This window comes from Suricata suricatta, chromosome 8, assembly GCF_006229205.1.
Source record: "Suricata suricatta isolate VVHF042 chromosome 8, meerkat_22Aug2017_6uvM2_HiC, whole genome shotgun sequence".
NCBI lineage: Eukaryota > Metazoa > Chordata > Mammalia > Carnivora > Herpestidae > Suricata > Suricata suricatta.
The window spans coordinates 78,208,840-78,230,335 of NC_043707.1; the positions used below are offsets into that span (position 1 = coordinate 78,208,840).

The 21,496-nt window shown below is 37.3% G+C and overlaps 1 protein-coding gene and 1 pseudogene across 1 annotated transcript in view; one reads left to right on the top strand and one right to left on the bottom strand.

Annotated features, from left to right (window-relative positions):
- The window catches only part of PTGFR (prostaglandin F receptor), a 41,626-nt gene that overhangs the window by 11,571 nt on the left and 8,559 nt on the right, over window positions 1–21,496 (bottom strand). The gene's annotated exons all lie outside the window — the stretch shown is intronic.
- LOC115300467 lies at window positions 12,671–12,781 on the top strand (annotated as a pseudogene).

Here is a 21,496-nt window from a genome sequence, read left to right on the forward strand (position 1 = left end):
GTTCTGGAAGCTCTATAGGTAAAACTGTTTGGGACCCCGGATATCTGCGGCAAATGGGGTGTTAGGCTTATACAAGTTACATGTTTTAATTTACACCTCACATTTCAATAATTCCATGGCTGACAAATGATGCCAAACAAAGCAAAAGGCAAAAGCCCCAGTACATGCCCAGTAGGATTCAATCATCTCATTATGACTATCTCCAAAAATGCATCATGCCCATAGAGGAGGTTTAGGAATGCTCCTGCCTTCTAGAATCTCAGTATAGTGTTGAGTTTGATGCTCCATTAACCCAAAACTTCAGGAGCCCCTCAGAAAAAAAAGTATTGGTTCTCTTCAATTTTCTGTCACTGAATAGGATATTGCTTTCAAATACAAGTAAAGCAATAATATTTTAGTTCCAATGAATAACTTAAATTCTGTATAGTTCTTGCAGTACAGAGCATGACCTGGATGGGTTTTTAAAAATTTGTTTGTTTTTGTTTTTTAAAGACATACAGTTCATCTGGTATAAATACGTCACAATAACAAACCAAGTCTCCTTGGTATAATCATTATGTGAAGAATTATTATATAAGCATATTATCAACTTCAGAAGACTGCTTCCAATTTATAACTATTGAATTGGAACAGTTTCTAAGGCTTCAAAGCAACAAACAAAATATTGTGATACTACTTTTAGTATTGTGGTATGGTAAAGAATTTGGCTGGCCATTGTCCCTGATTCCTGGGAGGGAGCTTCTAAACCCTTGGAATTTCCTAAAAGATGAGCATGTCTTTATTATTCATGGTGGGCCCCTGAAATCCCGAGTGTTTATGCTAGTGAGGCGATTCCTAGTAGACCCCTAGATAACTTCAGGATGGGGCAGGCCATGCTAGAAAGATCGTTCACATAATTACAGATGGTCCTTAAATTATGATGGTTCAACTTGAGATTTTTCAACTTTAAAATGGTACAAAAGCTGTATTGATTCAGGAGAAACAGTATTTCAGTTCTGAATTTCAATCTTTTCCCAGGCTAGCTATATGCAGTATGGGCCTCTCCTGTGATGCTGGGCAGCAAGTGGCAGTGAGCCAAAGCTCCCAGTCAGCCCCTCAGTCACCTAGGTAAACAAAATGATACACTATAACCCTTCTGTTCCCATACAACTGTTCTATTTTTTTAAATTTCAGTACAGTATTCAATAAACTACAGGAGGTATTGAACACCATTATAAAATAGGTTTTGTGTTAGTTAATTTTATCCAACTATAGGCTAATGTAATTGCCCTGAGCATGTTCAAATAGGCCAGGCCAAGCTGTTATGGTCAGTAGGTTAGATATATATAAAACATTTGGAGGGTGCCTGGGTAGCTTAGTCAGTTAAGCATCCAACTTTTGATTTGGGCTCAGGTCATGATCTCATGCTTCATGAGCTTGAGCCCTACATCAACGTCAGGCTCTGTGCTGACAGTGAGGAATCTGTTAGGGGTTCTCTCTCTTTCTCTCTCCCTCTCTCTCCGTCTCTCTGTCCCTTTTCCACTTGTGCATGCCCTCTCTCTCTCAAAATAAAATAAACAAAAAAGGAAAAAAGTTTTAAAAATTAAGAGTATTTTGACTTACAATATTCTCAACTTACAATGGGTTTACCAGGACATAATACCATCATAAACTGAGGAAGATCTGTGGTGGGCTGAGGCTTTGAGCCATGAGACATTAGTCTGACCTCCTGGAGACTGACGTGGTCGAGGATTCAGTCACACATGGGTAGGTAATGAAACCTAATAAAAACTCTGGACACTCAAAGCTCAGATGAGCTTTCTTGTTGCTGCTACACATGGACATATTGGGAAGGTAAAACGTCCTGAAGACGCGGAAGCTTGATGTTGGGGACCCCCCCCCAGGTCTCATCCAGTGGGTGTCTTTTTTGGCTAGCCTGATAGGCATCCTTCACAATAAAACTGTAAGGATGAGTATAATATTTTCTGAGTTATGTGAGTCATTCTAGAGAATTAACAATCTGAAGATGTAGTGGGAACTCTTGATTTTGTAGCCAGTTGGTCAGAAAAGCAAGGGGCCTGGGAATCCTCAGGCTTGCAGCTAGTGTGTGAAATGAGGGCAGTCTGGAGGAAGATGGTGCCCCTAATCTGTGAAATCTAAAATAATTCCAGGCAGTTAGCATCAGAATTGCTTTGCGGGTACCTGGTAACACATTTGAGCATGTCAGAGTAACAAAGTTAATTATACTGGCAGTATTGCAACAGCCCTGCACTGCTTCAGTTTAGGCATCCTCATACTATTGATCTTGCATGTTGGAACTGCATGCCATTTGCATACATTCAGAAGCACTTGGGAGGATATACATGAACTTTTCAATTAAGCCATGATGGTTATCCTAGGTATACTTAAGCAAGAAAAAAATTATCAGCATTTTGTTCAAAGTGTAGGGTTTTGAATGGAGATCTTATAATCTACCTCTGACTGACACGTAAGACAAGTATTTTATTACAGAATAGATTAAAGGTTGGGGCTGGAAAGGACCTTAAAAATCATGTACCTAATTTGTTCATTTCACAAAGACAAAAACAACTGACTCCAGGGAGAAAAGTGATTTGCTCAACAGCTATGTAACATCCAGCTGGGACAAGATAAGACTTGTAGTATCTAAAATCATAGTGTGATTCCTATCCTCCTGTGGTCAGACATTGTTCAAGAACTAAGCAGATAAATTCTGGTCAGACTGCCTTGCCACCAAGACAGACAGCAAAAAAAAAAAAAAAAAAAAAAAAAAATGGCACTCAGAATAATCAAATGTCTTGACTTTCTTCTATTGACCAATAAGGTAGCACTTTTAGTGTCTTCTTTACATTGCTGCTGACCTATATAACAAAAGGATTAGCCTATCCAGATAGGCACTCATTCTAGAAGCATTTGTAAAGCATCTATTATAAATGAGTACTAGGCACTTAGATATGTCAAGAAGAATTATTAGGGCCTTCTTTTCTAATGGGAGGAATTTCATCCTCATAAAAGTATAAATGGAGCTGTGTATGTCCTACAGTCAAAGCCCACAGGGAGCACTGTGAAGAAATCTGGGGTATCATGGAAGGAACTTCTCTGCCAAAGGAATTTGGCCATTATTCTGCAGACATGTCAAGTCATTAAAGGATTTTAGGCTGAGAAAGGAAAAACCAAGCTTCCCTATTGCATACATGGGTCATGAACTTGCCAACTCGCTTGAAGCTTTGGACAGGAATGCTTTATCCTGCTACTTTCTTCTCTACATGGCTCAGAGACAACAGTGACTTTGCCAAAGCCGTGGAGAAGGCACACTTTTAACTTTGTATTCGTCAGCCTCTATCACAGAAGTTTTGTGGTAAAGAATGAGGAACTGATTCCTTATCTGAACAGTTAAAACTCAGTTCTAATTCCTGGCTCAAGTGAAGGGTATGAAGGAACTTGAACCAGATAGAGAGAAACAGGCACCCACAGCAAAATGTAAGCACATCCCAGGACAACCCCTCAGGCTTCCAGCCCCTTGAGTGGCCAAGGCACCAACTAGGGAAGAAAGCAAGAGACTTTGGCTGCAGAGGTCCTTCTAGAAGAAGCAGTGGAGGGGATGCTGCTGTCTGTACAAACTTTAGCTCCTCACAATTCCAGGGACTCAAAATGATACCGTCCATCAGAACACACAAATATAAACTAATTATACAAAAATACTACATTCATCTAGAAAACCCAATAAATCTTTATTGAGAGGCCTGGCAGTTGAGAATAGCAGCTTTATTATCAGGCAGATCCAAACTGAGGGGTATCCTACAAAAGAATGCAAGATTTCTTCAAAACCACCAAAGTCATGAAAAACCAGGAAAGGCCAAGGAGACATGACAATGAATGCTGCCATGATAATATAATGCTGAATCATGAATTAGACACTGGAACAGAACACAGACATAAGTAGAAAAGCTGATGATCGAAAAAAAGTCTTTATTTTAGGTTAATCATATTGTACTAATGTGATTTTCTTAGTTTTGATAATTGTGCTATGGAAAGGCACAATGTTCATATTAGAAGAAACTGGGGCACCCAAGTGGCTCAGTCGGTTAAGCAGTTAAGCTCTGACTTGAGCTCAGGTCATGATCTCATGGTTCTGAAATTGAGCCCGGCATCAGGCTCTCTGCTGTCAGCACAGAGCCCACTTTGGATCCTCTGTCCCCCTCCCCTGCTCATTCTAGAGGAAAATGGATAAAGGACATATGGGAACTCTCCATAATAATTCTGCAAACTCTTCAGTACCTCTAAAATTATTTGTAAAAAATTTTAAAGCTTACATTTTTTTAAAGAAATACAAATTTTAGAGTCAGAGTCATGGGTTTAAAACATGGTTCAATCACTGATTAGCAACATGATCTTGAGCAATTCTTAATCTCTGTGCCTTAATTTCCTTACCAGTAAAATGAAAATGTAAAAAAATTTTTTATAAGTAATTATGATGAACTAAAATAATATATTTAAATACTTAGTATTGTGTCAGGTGCATAATAAGTTCCTTAAAAATATATCCAGCATTTGCATATGAACATTACCATAATTATTATGTATAATATTTATATTATATTATGGTATAATTATTATAGTTGTCATTACTATAGTTGCTAGTATTAGTATTTTCTGGTCCTGGAGTCACTCCAAGAGCTAATAAAAGTCTTGAGGTGCTTGGGTGGCTCAGTTGGTTAAGTGTCTGACTCGGTTCCAGCTCAGGTCACAATCCCACGGATCCCACTTGGTGAGATCGAGTCCCACATCAAGATCTGCACTGACAGCATGGAGCCTACTTGGGATTCTCTCTCTCCTTCTCTCCACCCCTTTCCCCCAGCTCTTTCTCTCTCTCTTTCTCTCAAAATAAATAACCTTTTAAAAAGGAACTAATGAAAGTCCAGTATTGCTGTAGATAGTATGCATCCATTCTTTCCTTCACCTAGTTGGAGCCGGATGGAGTAACCCTGCTCCAATATGTTCTGGGACAAACTAACTCGTCCAGTGTATGCAGCTGCTGAGTGTGGTGTGAGAGGGGTGGGAGTTGAAAGGGACGGAGAAGTTCCCACTCGCTTTGAACAGTGCCCTCATCCAGTTACACCGGTCTCTGTTAAGGAGCAGCTGCCTGAAGGGCATCGCCACCATGAAGCAATCCATACACTGCTTATATGCGGTCAGCCGCACCTCTATCCCTGCGTGCCAGAGTGTTGCCGAGATCTTCTCTTCAGAACTCTGGTATTGGTTCTTTTGCTGGATCGGAAGCCACTTTGAGATATGCTAGGTGTAGAGTTCCCAAGAGTCAGAGTGTATCAGGACTATGTGTGAACATGAGTGAAAGCCCTCTAGGTCTCTTTTTTAAACAGTGACATGCAGACAGGCCCTGATTTACAAACGTTTGAAATATCACTCATGTGTAACTTATCGTTCAGAGTTCAAAATACAGCTCACCATGATAATGCAGAGTCTACCCACTGTGTAAGCTAGTTTAAACCACTATGCCACTGGCACAAGAAAACTAACTGAAGCAAAATTCGGTTGCAATGTTAGTAATCCTCACCAAAAAAGTTGTTTTCTAAATTGAACTTTACATAACATCTGAACGCTATGTAGAGTTCCATTCCCCGATCCTTCACTTCCTTATTAGCCCAAAGGCACCTGTATTTGTCTTTCACATTATCCTTTCCCCCAAAACCTGTTCTCCAACTCAGACTTTTATTCATGACAACTTCCCCATGAACTCCACATTGAACTATTTCTCCTTCCACTGCTCTATGGCACTTGCCCCTAGGGTGCACTCTCTAACATTATTATTCCATCACTTAAAAAGTAAGTGAAACCTCAAGGGAGGAAGAGAGGGACACATGCAAGCTGGTTCATTCTTACTGCTGGGCAATTTGGTAAAACACATCACAAGCCTTCATAATATAGTCCCCCTTGAATAACCAATTCCATGTGCATGAATTTATTCTAATCAAATAAGTAGAAATAGTGTGCAAAAATACATAGGATGTTCATCTCAGTGTTGTTTATAAACAGAAAAATAGAAGCAACGCCCAACAAATTTGGTTATAGTCTACCTACACAGCGGAATTGTTTACAGCCATTAAAATGGCATTGCTTAAGAACACTTACAGATAAAGTATGTTACAGTTAAGAAAATAAAGAAAATAAATATTAAATAATAGCATTTCAGTTTGATTAACATAATAATTATTACAATAGCTAGAACTTATTGCATAATTACTATGTGCCTTCTGAGACAGGTAGTACCAATATTCCCATTTCAGTGATAAAGAAAGACATACAAAAGAAAGTTGATAAACTTGTCTAAGGTCAAATCATTAGTAAAGATAATCTGGATCCCAAAACCACACTTTTAATATGGCCTCTCTAATTCATGTGTGTATGCTTTGAGAAAATCATGGAAGAATATAAACAAAAATGTAACAGTGCTTAACAGAGGCTTAACTTATGGTAAAAAAAGAAAAAAGAAAAAAATTTCTAAAATGGCCTCCTAATGTCCCAACCCCTATGAGCAATGCTCCTAATCCCTGGAAATGTGAATACAAGACATAAGTCCCATAAATATGTTAGATGACACAGATGACACAGTGAGGCCTAATCTAATCACATGAGCTCCTGTAAAACCAGAGAAACTTCAGGGCTCCTGGGTGGCTCAGTCAGGTAAGTGTCTGACTTTGGCTCAGGTCATGATCTTATGGTTCGTGGGCTTAAGCCCTGAATCGGGCTCTGTGCTGACAGCTCAGAGCCTGGAGCCTGCTTCAGAGTCTGTGTCTCCCTCTGTCCCTCCCCCACTCATGCTCTGTCTCTGTCTCTCTCTCTCAAGAATAAATAAACACTAAAAATTAAAAAAAACATAAATGAAATAAAAGCACAGAACTTTCAGGGCACCTTGGTGACTCAGCCAGTTAAACATCTGACTTGGTTTCACATTCTCATGATTCCTGAGTTTGAGTCCCGCACCAGACTCTGCACTGACTCTGCAGAGCCTGCTTGGGATTCTCCCCATGTCTCCCTGACTGCCCTCCCTCCCCTCCTGCTTCTTCCCTGCTCCAGCACTCTCTCTCTCACAATAAACAAATAAGTAAACTAAAAAAAAAAAAGCAGCTGGTAGCCCAAGAAGCCAGAAAGCAGCTGCCCGCCGGCCAGAAAATGGATGCCTCGGGTCTGCAGCTGCTGGATTCTGCAAACAACCTAAATGACCTTTGAAGATTCTTCTCCCAGGCCTCTAGGTGAGAGCCCAAGCCTGCTCTTACCTTGTTTTCAGTTGCCTGGGAAGCGAACTCAGCTGAACCTACCCAGACTTCTGACCTGCAAAACTATGATAAAGTAGGTGCTAAGTTTATTGGAATTTGTTATGTAGTCTTAAAAAAGATAATACACTACTTATGCAGGACTTATAATTAGGAAACTAGTAGAATTCTCCAACAGTCATTACACTTAATGGAGAAAATATAGATACATTTTAAGATCTGGAACAAGACGAGGATACCCACTATTACCACTAGTGCTTAACACAGTTTGCTGGGACACCTGGGTGGCTTAGTCAGTTGAGCATCTAACTTCGGCTCAGGTCATGATCTCCCAGTTCTTGGGTTTGAGCCCTGCATCAGGCTCTGCACTTGTGATGTAGAACATGTTTGGGATTCTCTCTCTCTCTCTCTCTCTGCTCCTTCCCAACTTGCACACTTTTTCTAAATAAATAAGTAAACTTAAAAATAAACATATAGTATGGCAATTCCTGGCTAACACTTTGAGAAAAAAATGAGGTTGTAAGAATTAGAAGAAGACATATTTTTGTTATCTAGAAATGATTAGAATCAATGATTAAAACCAGGGGCACCTGTGTGGCTAGTTGGTTAAGCATCTGACTTCAGTTAAGGTCATGATCTCACAGATCGTGGGTTCGAGCCCTGCATCAGGCTCTGTGCTGACAGCTCAGAGCCGGGAGCTTGCTTCAGATTCTGTGTCTCCCTCTATCTTTCTGCCCCAGCCTCTCTCTCTCTCTCTCTCAAAAACAAATAAATATTAAAAATGATTAAAACCATAAAAGCATTCAGCAAATTGTTGAGTACATAACCAACTTAGATAAATCAAAGACACTTCTCTAAACTAACATTATAAACCATAGAACATAATAAAACTCCCATTGAAAAGAGCATAGAGATTATAAAGTTTCTAGGAATTTACCTAAGAAATAAGCAAGACCTTTAAAGGGGCTTACATTTTTATTTAGTCTTTTTCTGTATTTTTCAAATGCATATAATAAACATATATACTTTGCTAATAAAAATATATCAATGGTGATATTCAAAATATGTAGAACACTGGCACCAATGAATCTGAATGGCACAGGCAATAAATAAGCAATTCCGTCTTATACCTTATAATTGTTAATTAAGTAATTATTATACTTCTGTCTCTGAACTGGCCAGGAAGATAAACTTCAGCCTTCCATCTTCTCCGAGAAATTTCCCTGAATTAATTATTTCTCCTGCAGTCAGGAAAAAGGGAACAGAGCACAAGTAGATCAAGAAGGCAAGATGGTTTACTGAGAAGATTTCAGGAAGCAAAACACTGAGCTGGCATGGAAAGAAGGACATGCCTACAAGGCTGGAGAATGGAAAAGCAAAAAAGGGAATTAGTACATGTGGTCAGCACCTGACCAGGCTATGCTGTCTGAAGAGACAGAACAAAAAAGTCCACATAGCTCATCTTGCATCTTTCTGTCTGAACCCAGTTGTTCCAAGAATGAGAACGCTGGGGACCTGCCTTTGAATTATGAAATGACAGGATTAAAAATCCATCATGGGGTTTGATTCTCAGATCCCAAGGACAATCAAAAGATGGTGATTAATGCACAACATACTTAGTAAGTACCTTTACAAAATGCACCAGAGCAGTATGTAAATTTAATATAAAAAACGGTGTGAGGGGTCAAATTATTTTCACTTTATAAAGATATTCAAGGTAGGCAATGGAGAGACACACCCTATGAGTTTAACCACGATCCATCCCATACTGAAAGCAAATCATCAAATATTTCCCAAAGGATTCACTCACATCACTAAGAAAGGTCTAAGTATTCCTATGAATAGGTCTGAAAATGACCACCAAAAAACACCACGACTGTTCTAGTTCCCTTAGGAAATTGTTCTCCTTCCCTTAGAAAGTTTTTGCTCAGGAAATTTCCCCCTTGCATACTGTAAACCTGTGGCTCCAATTCCACTCCCTCCTTTCCAGTACAAATTCTGTTATTTTTTCTATCAAACTACCAGGCTCTGTGGTATTATTTGCAATACCAGAAAGCCAAGTCCTTCCTCTGTGGTTGTACAGAAGATACTATGATCTTTAGAGGTTTTTCAAATAATACCACAAAAATGGTCTCACTTAAAAGAACATGACTTTTCCCAGAAATAAATGAGAGGTAAGAAATATCTTTAATTAACAAGAAATTAGGCTTCACATTCAGGTAAGTGATTTGATAAAATGGGCTTAACTCGCCTTCAGATTTCCCTGGCTGGATTAACCAGTGAAAGATACAAGGAGCCAAGACTCCTCTAGACCTGTAGGTAAAGGTCCAAAACCCCAAAGAGTAAAACGGTGTCTGGTTGGCATCATGGAGAAGAGCTGACCTTATTAAACACATTCATATTAAGAAGTGCATCATGAAAAGAAAGGAGGTGGTATAAACCTAAAGTGGCATTTACTACAAGTCTATGGGAAAGAAATCAGGGTGAGGAAAAAGATGAGGTCATTTAATCCAAGAAAGAAAACAGAAAGTTTATACATTAATGTTTAAGTTCAAAGACAGGAATTGCATTCCTAGGAGAGAACTGGCCGTTAAGAACCTACTTCACTAAACTCAGAGACCACCAGAGACCATGGTGGACCTGAACTCAAAGAGGCTTGCATCAAGAACTCACTGCCCCTCGCCTCTGGGCATAGACTAAACACAGATGAAGTTTCTGCTCACACTCGTTCTTTTGCAATACAGCCAGTTCTGCTCATGCGTCCCCAAATAAACTACACATTCCTTTGAAGTTGGGATCCCATTTTAGTCATGTTTATATACCCATGCAGCTCATGTGCGAATGCCCATGCTAGACACTGAATAAATGTTTTTCAAATTACCGCTGGGTTTCACTATGGTACCAAAGGGAATAATGGTCATAACAATAATAATAACCATCACACAGAATCTTTTACTGGATGCTCACCAGGTATCATGTGAAAACTCATCGTACTTGATTAAATCACCGATGTGGTCAGCATTATTATTATTCATATTTTACAGAGGTTAAAATTGAAGCTCACAATGATTCCTAGTAATATTCCAAAGGATGTGTGTCTATCCTGTCCAAACTCAGATACTGAGAAATTTCTGCATACCACAGTAGGCTATACGAGTTCACCTAATTAAAAGCAGAGATTCAAGGATAGGCCAAGGATATTCAGTAGGTTCATAGATTCAGTGAAGATGCTCATTGGTAGAAACAACACAAATTGAGATATCTTCGCATATAATAGGTGCCTGCTAAATATTTAGTTGGTGAATGCAGCACTAAAGTTGGGAACTCCACCAGTTTTCCAAGTTAGGGAATCCTACTGAGGTTCTAATTATGCCCTTCAACTGGGAATGAATCCCCATCCTTTCTTCCCAATAACAGAAGGTAGAGAAGAGTTAGGCACGCTGACTCGGAAAGCACTGCCTCTTCTCAAGTCAGAATTTGCTGAGGTCTGGGAAGGTGGAGTCAGCTGTCTTTCTCCGACCAGAGAGATTCACTTCTGCAGGGTATCCAAGTTTTAAGATATTTAAGGGCCCTGTAGTAAAGCTCTGCAAAATAAAATTATATGTCCTGTTCATATTTGACAGAGTTTAAATGGTGGGAACTGTGGTATTAAAATCAATAGCAAAAAACAATGGTTTTTATTCCAAAGTCATCTCCTCAACAGCGGATATATAAAGTCCTGGTCAATGGTCCCTCTTACTTTCCTGTAAGTGCGTGCATATGTGTGTCCTTTCATGCTGTACATATACACATGCAGTAATGACTGAACATTTCTCTTTTGTAGGAAAATAATTATTAGACCATTTCAAAGCTGACTCTCAAGAGTCGAGAAATAGAAAACCATCTGTATCTAAAACATGAAGTTATTTAGTTGCGTGTGTGTGTTATTCTGTGCAAAACCAGAAACAAAAAATTACTACTAATAAAAAAATTAAGAGAACCAAATAGCTTCAAGAACAAAATGCAGATGGATAATTGCATATTCTAAGCCATATTAATGCCCATCAAAATGCCCTTTGCTAAACCAGCAGAGATGACATACTGAAATTATTAATCAAGCAGAATAGATAAGTTATAATTAAATGTTTCCTTTATAATTATAATTCAAGCCTGATGTAGAATTAGTTTGAAAGTGTTTCCTTTTTTACTCACAAGCTAACCTTTGTATAATAGTGATTTATTATTTGCTCTACTTCCCAATACAAGTTCAAGAAAAGTAATTTATTCATTATTCATGTGTCAAATGAAATTTCCAACAATTTTCTGCTATAGTCCTTCTCCATTGTAGTAACCCTTTCTGTATCTAGCAGCCAAAGTGATCTTTCTAAGCCATGCATCAGACCACATCTTTCCCTTGTTAAGAAACTCTCTCAGGGTTTCTGACTGAATTTCAACCCAAAGTCACCACAGCCTATGTGGTCCCTGCCTTCCTCTCCATCATCAGATCCTATCAGTTTCACCTGTGCTCCCTTGCTCCAGGTAATGGCCTTTGTTTGTCCCTCATTACAAGCAGCTCCACCCCACCACTGGGTTTTTGTGCTGGCTGTTCCCTCTGCCTGCTCACCCTGCCCTCTCCCCATGGCTGGCTCCTTTTTGTCATCCAGGGCTAACCTCATGGCGAGGCCATCCTTGACCATCCAATCTAAGAGTCCCCGCCCCATCCTCAGTTACAGTACTTACCACTACATGAAATCATCCCATTAATTTATTTACTTATATTCTCTCTCTTGCTCTCACTCTGTTTCTCTCCAAACAGCCCCCAGCTGTTGGCAGCCACCCCTGCAAAATAATGTAACTTTCACAAGACAGGGGATATTGCCTGTCTTGTCCAGCACCATAGCTTAGCACCCAGAACAGAGCCTGAGACCTGGTGCCAGGAAAAATATTTACTGAATAAATGAATAAGCATTTCTAAACATATTATATTTGTGGACATGTTTTAATTCCTTTATATAGTGAATTCTCACTACGGCCATATCTTTGACCCTCTTTAAAAATCAAGGACGATGGCATCCTCCAGCTACAAACATGCCTGAGTATGATTGCAAACAGTAGTGTCCTGATACCAAAGCCATCAGATTTTGCAAGACATTTGGAATAAACAGGCTGTTCAGTGAAAGATGAACATATTTTCAACATAAAAGTTTGTTTTGTTGTAATGCTCATGGCACCTTCTGGTTTTAATCAAAGCCTCACTAGTCCCTCGAACATTCAGCGAAGACTTCTGTCTCCCAGAAAGGGCTTTTACCCTTTCAATGACAGAAGAAAAAGAACATTTCTCAAAGGGTAAAAAATTCGGCACAAAATTCAGGTTATTTTTAATATTCTATACAAACTAACAGATCGCTTCTCGGCCTTTTGGCTAAGATCAAGTGTAGTATAAAAACTAACAGAGCGGCCATATTTGTCATAATTTGGAATTTTTAACTTACACAGATAAATTAGGATTCCTTTAGGTTGGCGATGGGGGACAGAAGGAGACTTAGGGCATTTTTAATGTTCTAGAAGGGAGAATAGAAGCAAAAAAAATTTTTTTATTTATTGAAGGCAGGCTTTTTAGCAAATTTGTTCAAAAATGTACTTTCAATCAGGCTTATGTCAGTACAATAAGAGTACAAAAATAATCTTCCTCTTAATCATGTTTATCTTTCTCCATACATCACAGGCAACTCCATGTCTTTGAACTGTCTTCCTATCAGAGGTCTCTCTCATGAATCTTGGCTTAAATCTGCAGATATTTTAATTTTAGCTAAAATTTCCCATATAATACATGACCAAGAATGTAGTGTAACTGCTCTTGATGCTAAACGCAAATAACATCAAGCCTCTATGACTGTATCCTTTGGGATCCACATGCAGAGTCATGGCTGAGAAAATATACAACTGAGAGTATAAGAAAGATTCAATGAGTAAATCTCTGAAATGCTGAGCGCACTGTGTCTGGCATATGGTAGGAGTTACCGATGCGGTTTTTAAATTAGTTCATCCTTACATTACAAAACAGCATTTCTAAGCAAGAAAGAACTTTACATTTAAAATTATCATCACAATTACAGTTTTACAGTTACATTTCCAGAACTTTACTTTTTTTCAAAAACGATAACATTTAAAAAATAAAATCCTTATACGATATTCACATGCATTTAATAACCATGGCTATAAGGAGTGTTTCATCACTAATTTAGTTTGTGATTAAACAATTCTATTAGATGAGCTGCATTTTCCTTGAACCTTTCCAAGAAGTATACTAGACATCACAGGAAACAGAGCAGAAACATATGACATTGACTCTGTCTCTAAACAGCTCCCTATCCATTTAAGAGATTAGAAAATCACAAAACAAACAGTGTGAATTTTATGGCTATAGAAAATTAGATGCTATACGTTATCGATAGGAAGAGACAGACATGTGGCATAGAATAATCAGAACGGGTTTCATGGAGAAAACTATTACAAATAAAAACAAAGAATTTCAGAATTACGATTCCTCTAATAAAAAGAAAATCAGATTTGAATCAGTGTAATGTGCTATAGTAATATATTCTTACAGACATGATTTTTAGTCACCAGGTATGCACACATTTGGCTACACTTCATGCTAACCTATGTAACTTTGGCGTTTTCTTTATGAAACAGCCTTTCTTCAAGTAAATGGTAAATGAAAAAATAGTTATTAAGCATTTATATAAGAGCATTCTGTCTTTTTGTTTTTTAAATGATTTATATATTTATTTTTGAGAGAGAGAAAGATACATAGTATGAGTGGGGGAGGGCAGAGAGAGAGGGAGACACAGACGGAAGGAGGCTCCAGGCTCTGAGGCGTCAGCACAGAGCCCGACACGGGGCTCAGACTTGTGAACCGTGAGATCATGACCTGAGCCGAAGTTGGGTGCTTAACTCACGGAGCCACCCAAGCTCCCCTGAGCCTTCTGACTTTAATTATAAACATTATTTAAAGAACAACATGTACCTATTATTAAAGTCATGGCGCAGGGGCACCTGGTTGGCTCAGTCAATTAAGCGACTGACTCCTCATTTCAGCTCAGGCCGTGATCTCGCCATCTGTGGGGTTGAGCCCTGCATCAGGCTCTGTGCTGATAGCATAGAGTTTCTTGGGATTCTCTCTCTCTTTCTCTGCCCCCCTCCTGCTTGTTCTCTCTCTCTCTCAAAAAATAAACATTAAAAAATAATAAAATAATAAATTAAAAATAAATAAGTAAAGTCACTGCACATTCATCCCTTCCCCCCCTCTTCAGTCTGCGTGGAGGACTAGGTCTTCACTGAGTAAGAAGGCCTAAGGCAGGGTTTCTACCTCTATCCACACCACAAAGAGTGGTCTTCAATAGACCGAAAAATGAAGTTAATTCCAAAACCAAGATCTTCACCTTTCAAGCTAAAACCTTTCTTTAGTATATTGGCCTGACTGGGGAGGAGAGCCAGGAAGGGAGACCAACAGAAATTCCTCAGAATTCTTTGGTTTCTACAACTTTGCTCAGTAGCTGAATACATAGGGCATTACTCAGTAATCACTAGGATGCAGGATTTATAATTGAGTGCTTGGCTGTTTCCTTATACTTTTTAGCAGATAAATACTCTTTGGGTGAGTTGAATTAATTTGAGCTTGAGATTTCTGCAGCCATATAAAACAATTCAAGAAATTCAAAAGAATGATGGCATAAACAGTTTAGCTACATCTTAATGTCAATTCACACACAAGGAAGGTATTAGAGGCAAGGGCACCAATATCGATAAAAGAGGTTATGCATTCATCTTTACAGCCAAATATAAATGGTGTGCTAAATCGACCATATGGAAATCCACATCAATCTAAAACTATCTAAATAAGCAGAATGGCTTTGTATTACTACCATTTAGCTTACACAGATAAACCTAAAGCATGCAATTAGGAGAAGGTCAATATCACACAGCGGAAATTATTCCTGGACAGACTGCTGGATCTGCCACCATCCAGGAGAGCATTTAGCAAACTGACTTCAGCACCCAAATCCGTAGATCAGCCTGCTAGAAGCTCCAGGGGATGAACTAAAAAAAACAAAGATCTCTTCTAAATACCATGCATTTAGAACTGCTCCGTGTTTTGTTTTTCTTTTTTTTTTTCCAGCAAGTCTTTATATTCCTTTAAAATAAGAAACAGTCTACCTTTGGACTTTCAGTAGAGAAAAGAATCACCACACATCCTACAATCATTTCAAACTCACGGTGTGCTATCAAAGTTTATAGAGACTCTGGAATTTTAAAAAATTGTTTGGGTATGTCAGGTAGTTTTCTGATTCAGAAATAGCATATGAGAGAAATAGTGAAATTGTCAGTAACAAAGATATGTAGTTATAGGAGCATATAAAGATAAAACTCTATCAGAAACTAATTCTCTTCACTGCAATGATCACAAGCCCAATAAAGACATCTGTTGCTATTTTCATGTTGCAATTTGGAAATAAGCTTTTACATTAGGAAATGAGGAGTAAGAAGGCATTTCACACAGCTCTTCTTTCTCTAGGCAGTTCTAGTTCAACTTTTCTCCAAAGAGTGCATTTGTAATATCAACAGACCCAAAGGACATGTTAGGTTGAAGGAATATTCTCAGAAGTTTCTTCCTAGTGCAGGGGTCTTGGGCAATTCTAAACCAAAACCTCAAGCAGGACTGGATAAAGCACAGGCCAATGGCAAGTGCTGATGTCCAGAGTTGTCAGGAGTAAATTCCTGAAACTAATCAGAATTGATTTGCTTCCTAAACTGCAAATTTAACAATGTCCTTCTATATACTGACTCTCTCCTGATTAAACTTCATGCTTCCAAAATTAGCAAAACCAAACCAGCTATCAGAATACAGGTAGCAGAATATAAGAAGAAAATTTACTCCTCACATTATTCTTTTTTTCAATGTCAGGATTCTGGAGCCCAACCAAGAGGTATGGGGCATGGCAGAGGGGGAAGGGGGGTAAAGTTCTACTTGTTCTATTTGATTATTAGATGATGCTGGGTTCTATTAATAAAAATGGCACTAAAACTTTCTTAGACTATATCAATACTAGTAAATGCTCAATAAAAATCCAGAATATCCAAGAAGTCTAATGCTACTATTGTAATAAAATTGCTTACCTTAGGAAAAAAATAAGAAAAATATAATTCTATAAATAATAATCTTGACTTCATAGCTATGTATTGAACTTTATAACTTAACAAAAAGAAAATGTAGATTCTTTTCAAATGCTCATGAAATATTTACAAAATCTGATAGTAAAAAGTTAACTAATTTGAAAAGAGTAAGATTTACAAGTTGGTATAAGAAATTTTTAAACTATTAAACTATATAACCCTCTGAAAAGCTTAATTTAAAAAGAAAAAATACAAATATTATATAAAATACTGGTAAAATAAACACATATAAATGTATATAATTTTTATGTATGATAAGTATAAATTAATAGTTAATACTATCCTCAATTATAGAGAAATTTTCAGTATAAAAATTTACTACTAAGTTTATACTGTTAATAAAATTAAGTTATTTGAAAATATACCAATGTTGGCTCAAGAAAAAGTAGAAAACTCAAGCCAAAAATCAGGAAGACCCCTGAAGCCCTATGATAAAGCATTGAAATGAGGCCAAATAGCCACAAAATAGCTAATATCCAAGTTACTCAAATTATTCCAGTACATAGAAATAGAATTTCCCTATTTGTTTCTTAAACTAACATAATTCCAGTATTAGAGAACACAATAAAAGAAGAAAATTATAGACCCATATAACTTTTTTAAACAAAAAAATATACATGAAAGACTCCCCCCCATACACAAATGCTCAACAAGCCTATGAAAAGATGCTCAACATCACTAGTCAGAAAGAAAATACAAATCAAAAAGTATAAAAAGCTACCACTGGATATCTACTAAAACAGCTAATATAAAAAAGTTTTTCAAAAGAAAATAAAAAGTATCAGTGACAATATAGAGGCACTGAAACCCTCATACATTGCTGATTGGACGGCATGATGGTGCAGCTGTTGTGGAAAATAATTTGGTGTTACCTCAAAAAGTTAAACATAAGATTACTACATGATCCAGCAAATTTCACTCCTACTTATATACCCAAAAGGATTGAAAACAAGTGTTCAAACAAAACTTTGTATACAAACAGCAATGCTATTCACAATAGCCATAGCTGGAAACAACCCAAATGTCCATCAGCTAATGAACGGATAAACAAAATGTGATGTATCCATAGAAATGAATATTATTCAGCCACAAAAAAGAATGAGTACTGATACATTCATGAACCTTGAAAACATCATGCTAGGTAAAAGAAGCCAAACAGAAAAGGTCACATATTTTAAGGTTCCATTTATATAAAATAACCAAAATAGGCAAATACATAAAAACAGAGAGAGTTTGGTGGCCCAGGGGCCACAAGGGGTGGAAAATGGGGTTTGCAGAATGACTGCTAAATGGGGTGATGAAAATGTTCTAGAAAAGACAGTGGTGATGGTTACACACATTTTGAATGTAAAAAGTGTCACGGTTAAAAGTGGTTAAAATAGTGAAGTTTATGTTATATGAATTTTGCCACAATAAAAATAAATTATTTTTCCAAAAATAACTTTGAGTAGGGAAGATCATGATCATGAAAAGGAACGTTGTAACTGCTAAACTGAAAGCTACTCTAAATAAAATGTGAAGATGGTAATTGTACAAAGTTAAAGATGGATCGGTGGAGTAAAATAAAGGATCCAGAAAGAGCCAAACATATTTAAGAATTTCATACAAACTAAAGGTAGAATTTTAAAGAGTTGCAGAAAGATAATGGAATAAAGTATTTTGGGACAGCTAGCTACATGTTCAAAAGAAAATTCACATCATTAAGGTGCAAACTGAACAAAATACACAATAAAGGTATTAAAAACATAAATGCAAAAGTGCTAGAAGAAAAAAGAGATGGATACCAATATCATCTCAGCCCTAGAAAAGTATTTCTTAACATGGAAGCAGTAACCACACAAAAAAATATTGATTCATTCACTACTTTTATAAATTAAAATACTAAATGAGAAGGCTAACGCTGAATGTGGAAAATAAGTGCTTTCATAATAACTAATTTTCAAATTATTTTGATATATTAGCATTATCTGTTCTTTTGTCCTTTGTTATCCAAATAATTCACAGAAACCTACATATTTGCAAAAAAAAAAAAGATAATGTCCAGTTGTATAAGAAAAAGAAAGTTTATTCTATTAATCAAAAAAATTAAATCAATATATTTTCCCAATCCAAGAAGTAAAAGGATACACTTAGAATGCTAAGAGTGGTTATCTCTGGAGATGGGGAATTTGGGAGATTTTTTTTCTTAATTTTAACTTGTAGTTTACTATATTTTTTTACACTAAAATTTTATACTTAAAGAAAACATTGCATTTTTTAAAGTGGCTTGAGAAAAATAGTACACAAAATTTAATATTTTTCAATAAGGAAAAGACACCTGCAGAGATAAAGAGAAGTCTTTCCTTTCCAACGGAGTTCCTAGGACACCGGAGTGGGCTTTCCGCTTCCTTCCCTGCCTCGTCCCTGCTCTTCTCCTAACTCTGCATTCTGTCTCCCAGTCCCTCCTGGGCATTCCTGCAGGTTTCATTTTCCTTGCTTTCTGGTCTAGTGTGAACATAAATGCAAGAAGCAATATAAAGAAATTTATAATTAAAATAACAATATCAACTACTATTGCTGGGCTGCTACAGTTATTATTTAATACTTATTAAAGCCCCTTTGAGCCCAGATGTTCCTCCACTATCACTACAACAATCGATAAAGCAATCAATCAGCCTTTTGCCCTGCTCCCAGACAAGGCTGAAAAAATGCAAACAGTTATATTTATCCCACATTAAAAATGGAAAGAGAAGGAAAAAGAGGATGCACATATGAGCAAGAGGTTGGAGAACAGAATACAAAGACCATGGGTAAAATGAAGATGCTAGAAAATATGATTCCTAGTATGTGCCTCAGGAGTACTTTCCCAGGTCAAGGCTCTGTCTCGGCTTCACCCTCTATGTGGAGAGACACCCCACGTTTTGCTCAGCAAACATCTGCTGAATGAACAAATCAGTGAGGAAAATAATGAGTACATTAAAGCGTAAATAAATTATTTTATTTTCTTCATTTCTATTGTAAATGTTCACAGTCATTTTTTCCCCTTATTTTCAGTCCTATCCAACACTTTCTTAACATAAATTCTCAGAAAGAGTTGGTGATTTCTGTTATGCTTCACTTCACCAACATTGATTTCTCTTCTATATCTTGAGTCACTTTTCTTATCAAATGACAGGATAAAATACTGACTTAAATTATTGACTTGTTATGATCTGATTTAATTTTTCTGCTACACCTGTTTCATTACCTGAAAATTCTTCTAGCTTTTAATATTAGTTTATTACAATTTGCTATATTATGATCTTGTTCAAACCTGTCAAACTACTGTCTTATTTGTACATTTTTATATCTCTAGGAATTATATGCATTATGATCTCTTTTCTCCTTGGTTTTTACAGTCTACATGACTTCACTGAGGATCAAGTGATTTTTCCTCCTAAATGGGGTACTATAGAAATTTTTCACTTTCATGTTATCAAAAATAATCTCATCTACATATGTTCACAACAGAATATCTGTTATTCTGCTGGAACAGAAAATACAATCAAATATCTTCATATTTCAATTTGCTACACATACCCTTTCTTCTCATTGTCTACAAGTATTGTTGCCTACAGCATAGATACTGTGAATAGTTAAATCACAGAGCTTGTTACTATAGTATCTAAAACACTACCTTGCACAATGGTAGGTGCTCTATGAATATTTGTCAAATAAATAAGCAAATAACTTGCGGACCACCAAATAAACAAATAACTTGTGGACAGCCATCTACTATAGCATCCATTATTCATTCACTAACTAAAAAGTGCCTCCAATCATTTCATTGACAAATTGACTGTCTGGCAACATTAATATATTTTTTTTAATTGAGAGAGAGAGAGAGCACACGAGCTGGGGAGAGGGGCAGATGGGGGAATAGAGAGAGAGAAAGAGAGAGAGAGAATCTTAAGCAGGCTCCATGCCCAGCACAGAGCCCTACATGGGACATAATCCCATGATGCTGGAATCATGACCTGAGCTGAAATCAAGAGTTGGACGCTCAACCGACTGAGCCACCCAGGCACCCCAGCATTAACATCTAATCATAACAGCAATAATAACAATAATAGTATAATAACTGAAGCATATGATACTATGTTGGGCACTACTTGAACTTACATTATTAACTTATTTAGGCCTCACAACAACCCAAGAAAGTGAGAACTACTACAGCACCTATCTTACATATAAGGAAATGGAGGCCCAAAGTGGTTATGGTCACATAGGCAGGACGTGGAAGAAACGGGACTTATCTTTGCTATCAGGGTATGTCTCTACTCCAAGTTATAAGCTCTTTGAGGAAACAGCTTTATCTCTCACTCCCTGGAACTACTCACAACTTGAGCATAATGCCTTATACCTAACAGTCTCAATCATTTTGAGCTATTTTAACTTGATTTAAATAATTTATACATTAGTATCTTATACATTATTATAATTATAAAGTATTAAGGGTATTTGAATTTGAATAAGATGCAAAAAATTAGCAGGCAACATCTTTACTTTTTGTGAGACAGTGAAATAAGACACAGTGACCCAAAACTTTAGACGGAAATGTCCAAGAAAAGTTTTATGAAGCTGTGAACTCCCTGTGCTCCTTTCCACTGCGACCAAACCTTCTTAATAGAGGAGAACACAGAAAACATCTGACCTAAACAGGGATGATTATTACTAATTGAGATGGTGGGTGGCAGTAAAAGTAATAGCCTTTTTGAGGATTTGGGGATTTTAGACTTACTATGAGCCAACCACTGTACTGTGAGATGTAAGGAGGTCAAGTCATTTTTTTCTGATAGTACTTTTAAGTAAGTAGCCATATTATAATTGGTTCACAAATGTACGAAATTGGCTTAGAGTAACTCCATGTCACAGCTAAGAGGTGGTAGGTCTGGGACCCTGTCCCCTGCCTGTACTTGAATAACTACAGTGTCTTAAAGAGAAGGCTTAGTTTGGAACTGTGCACCAAAAGA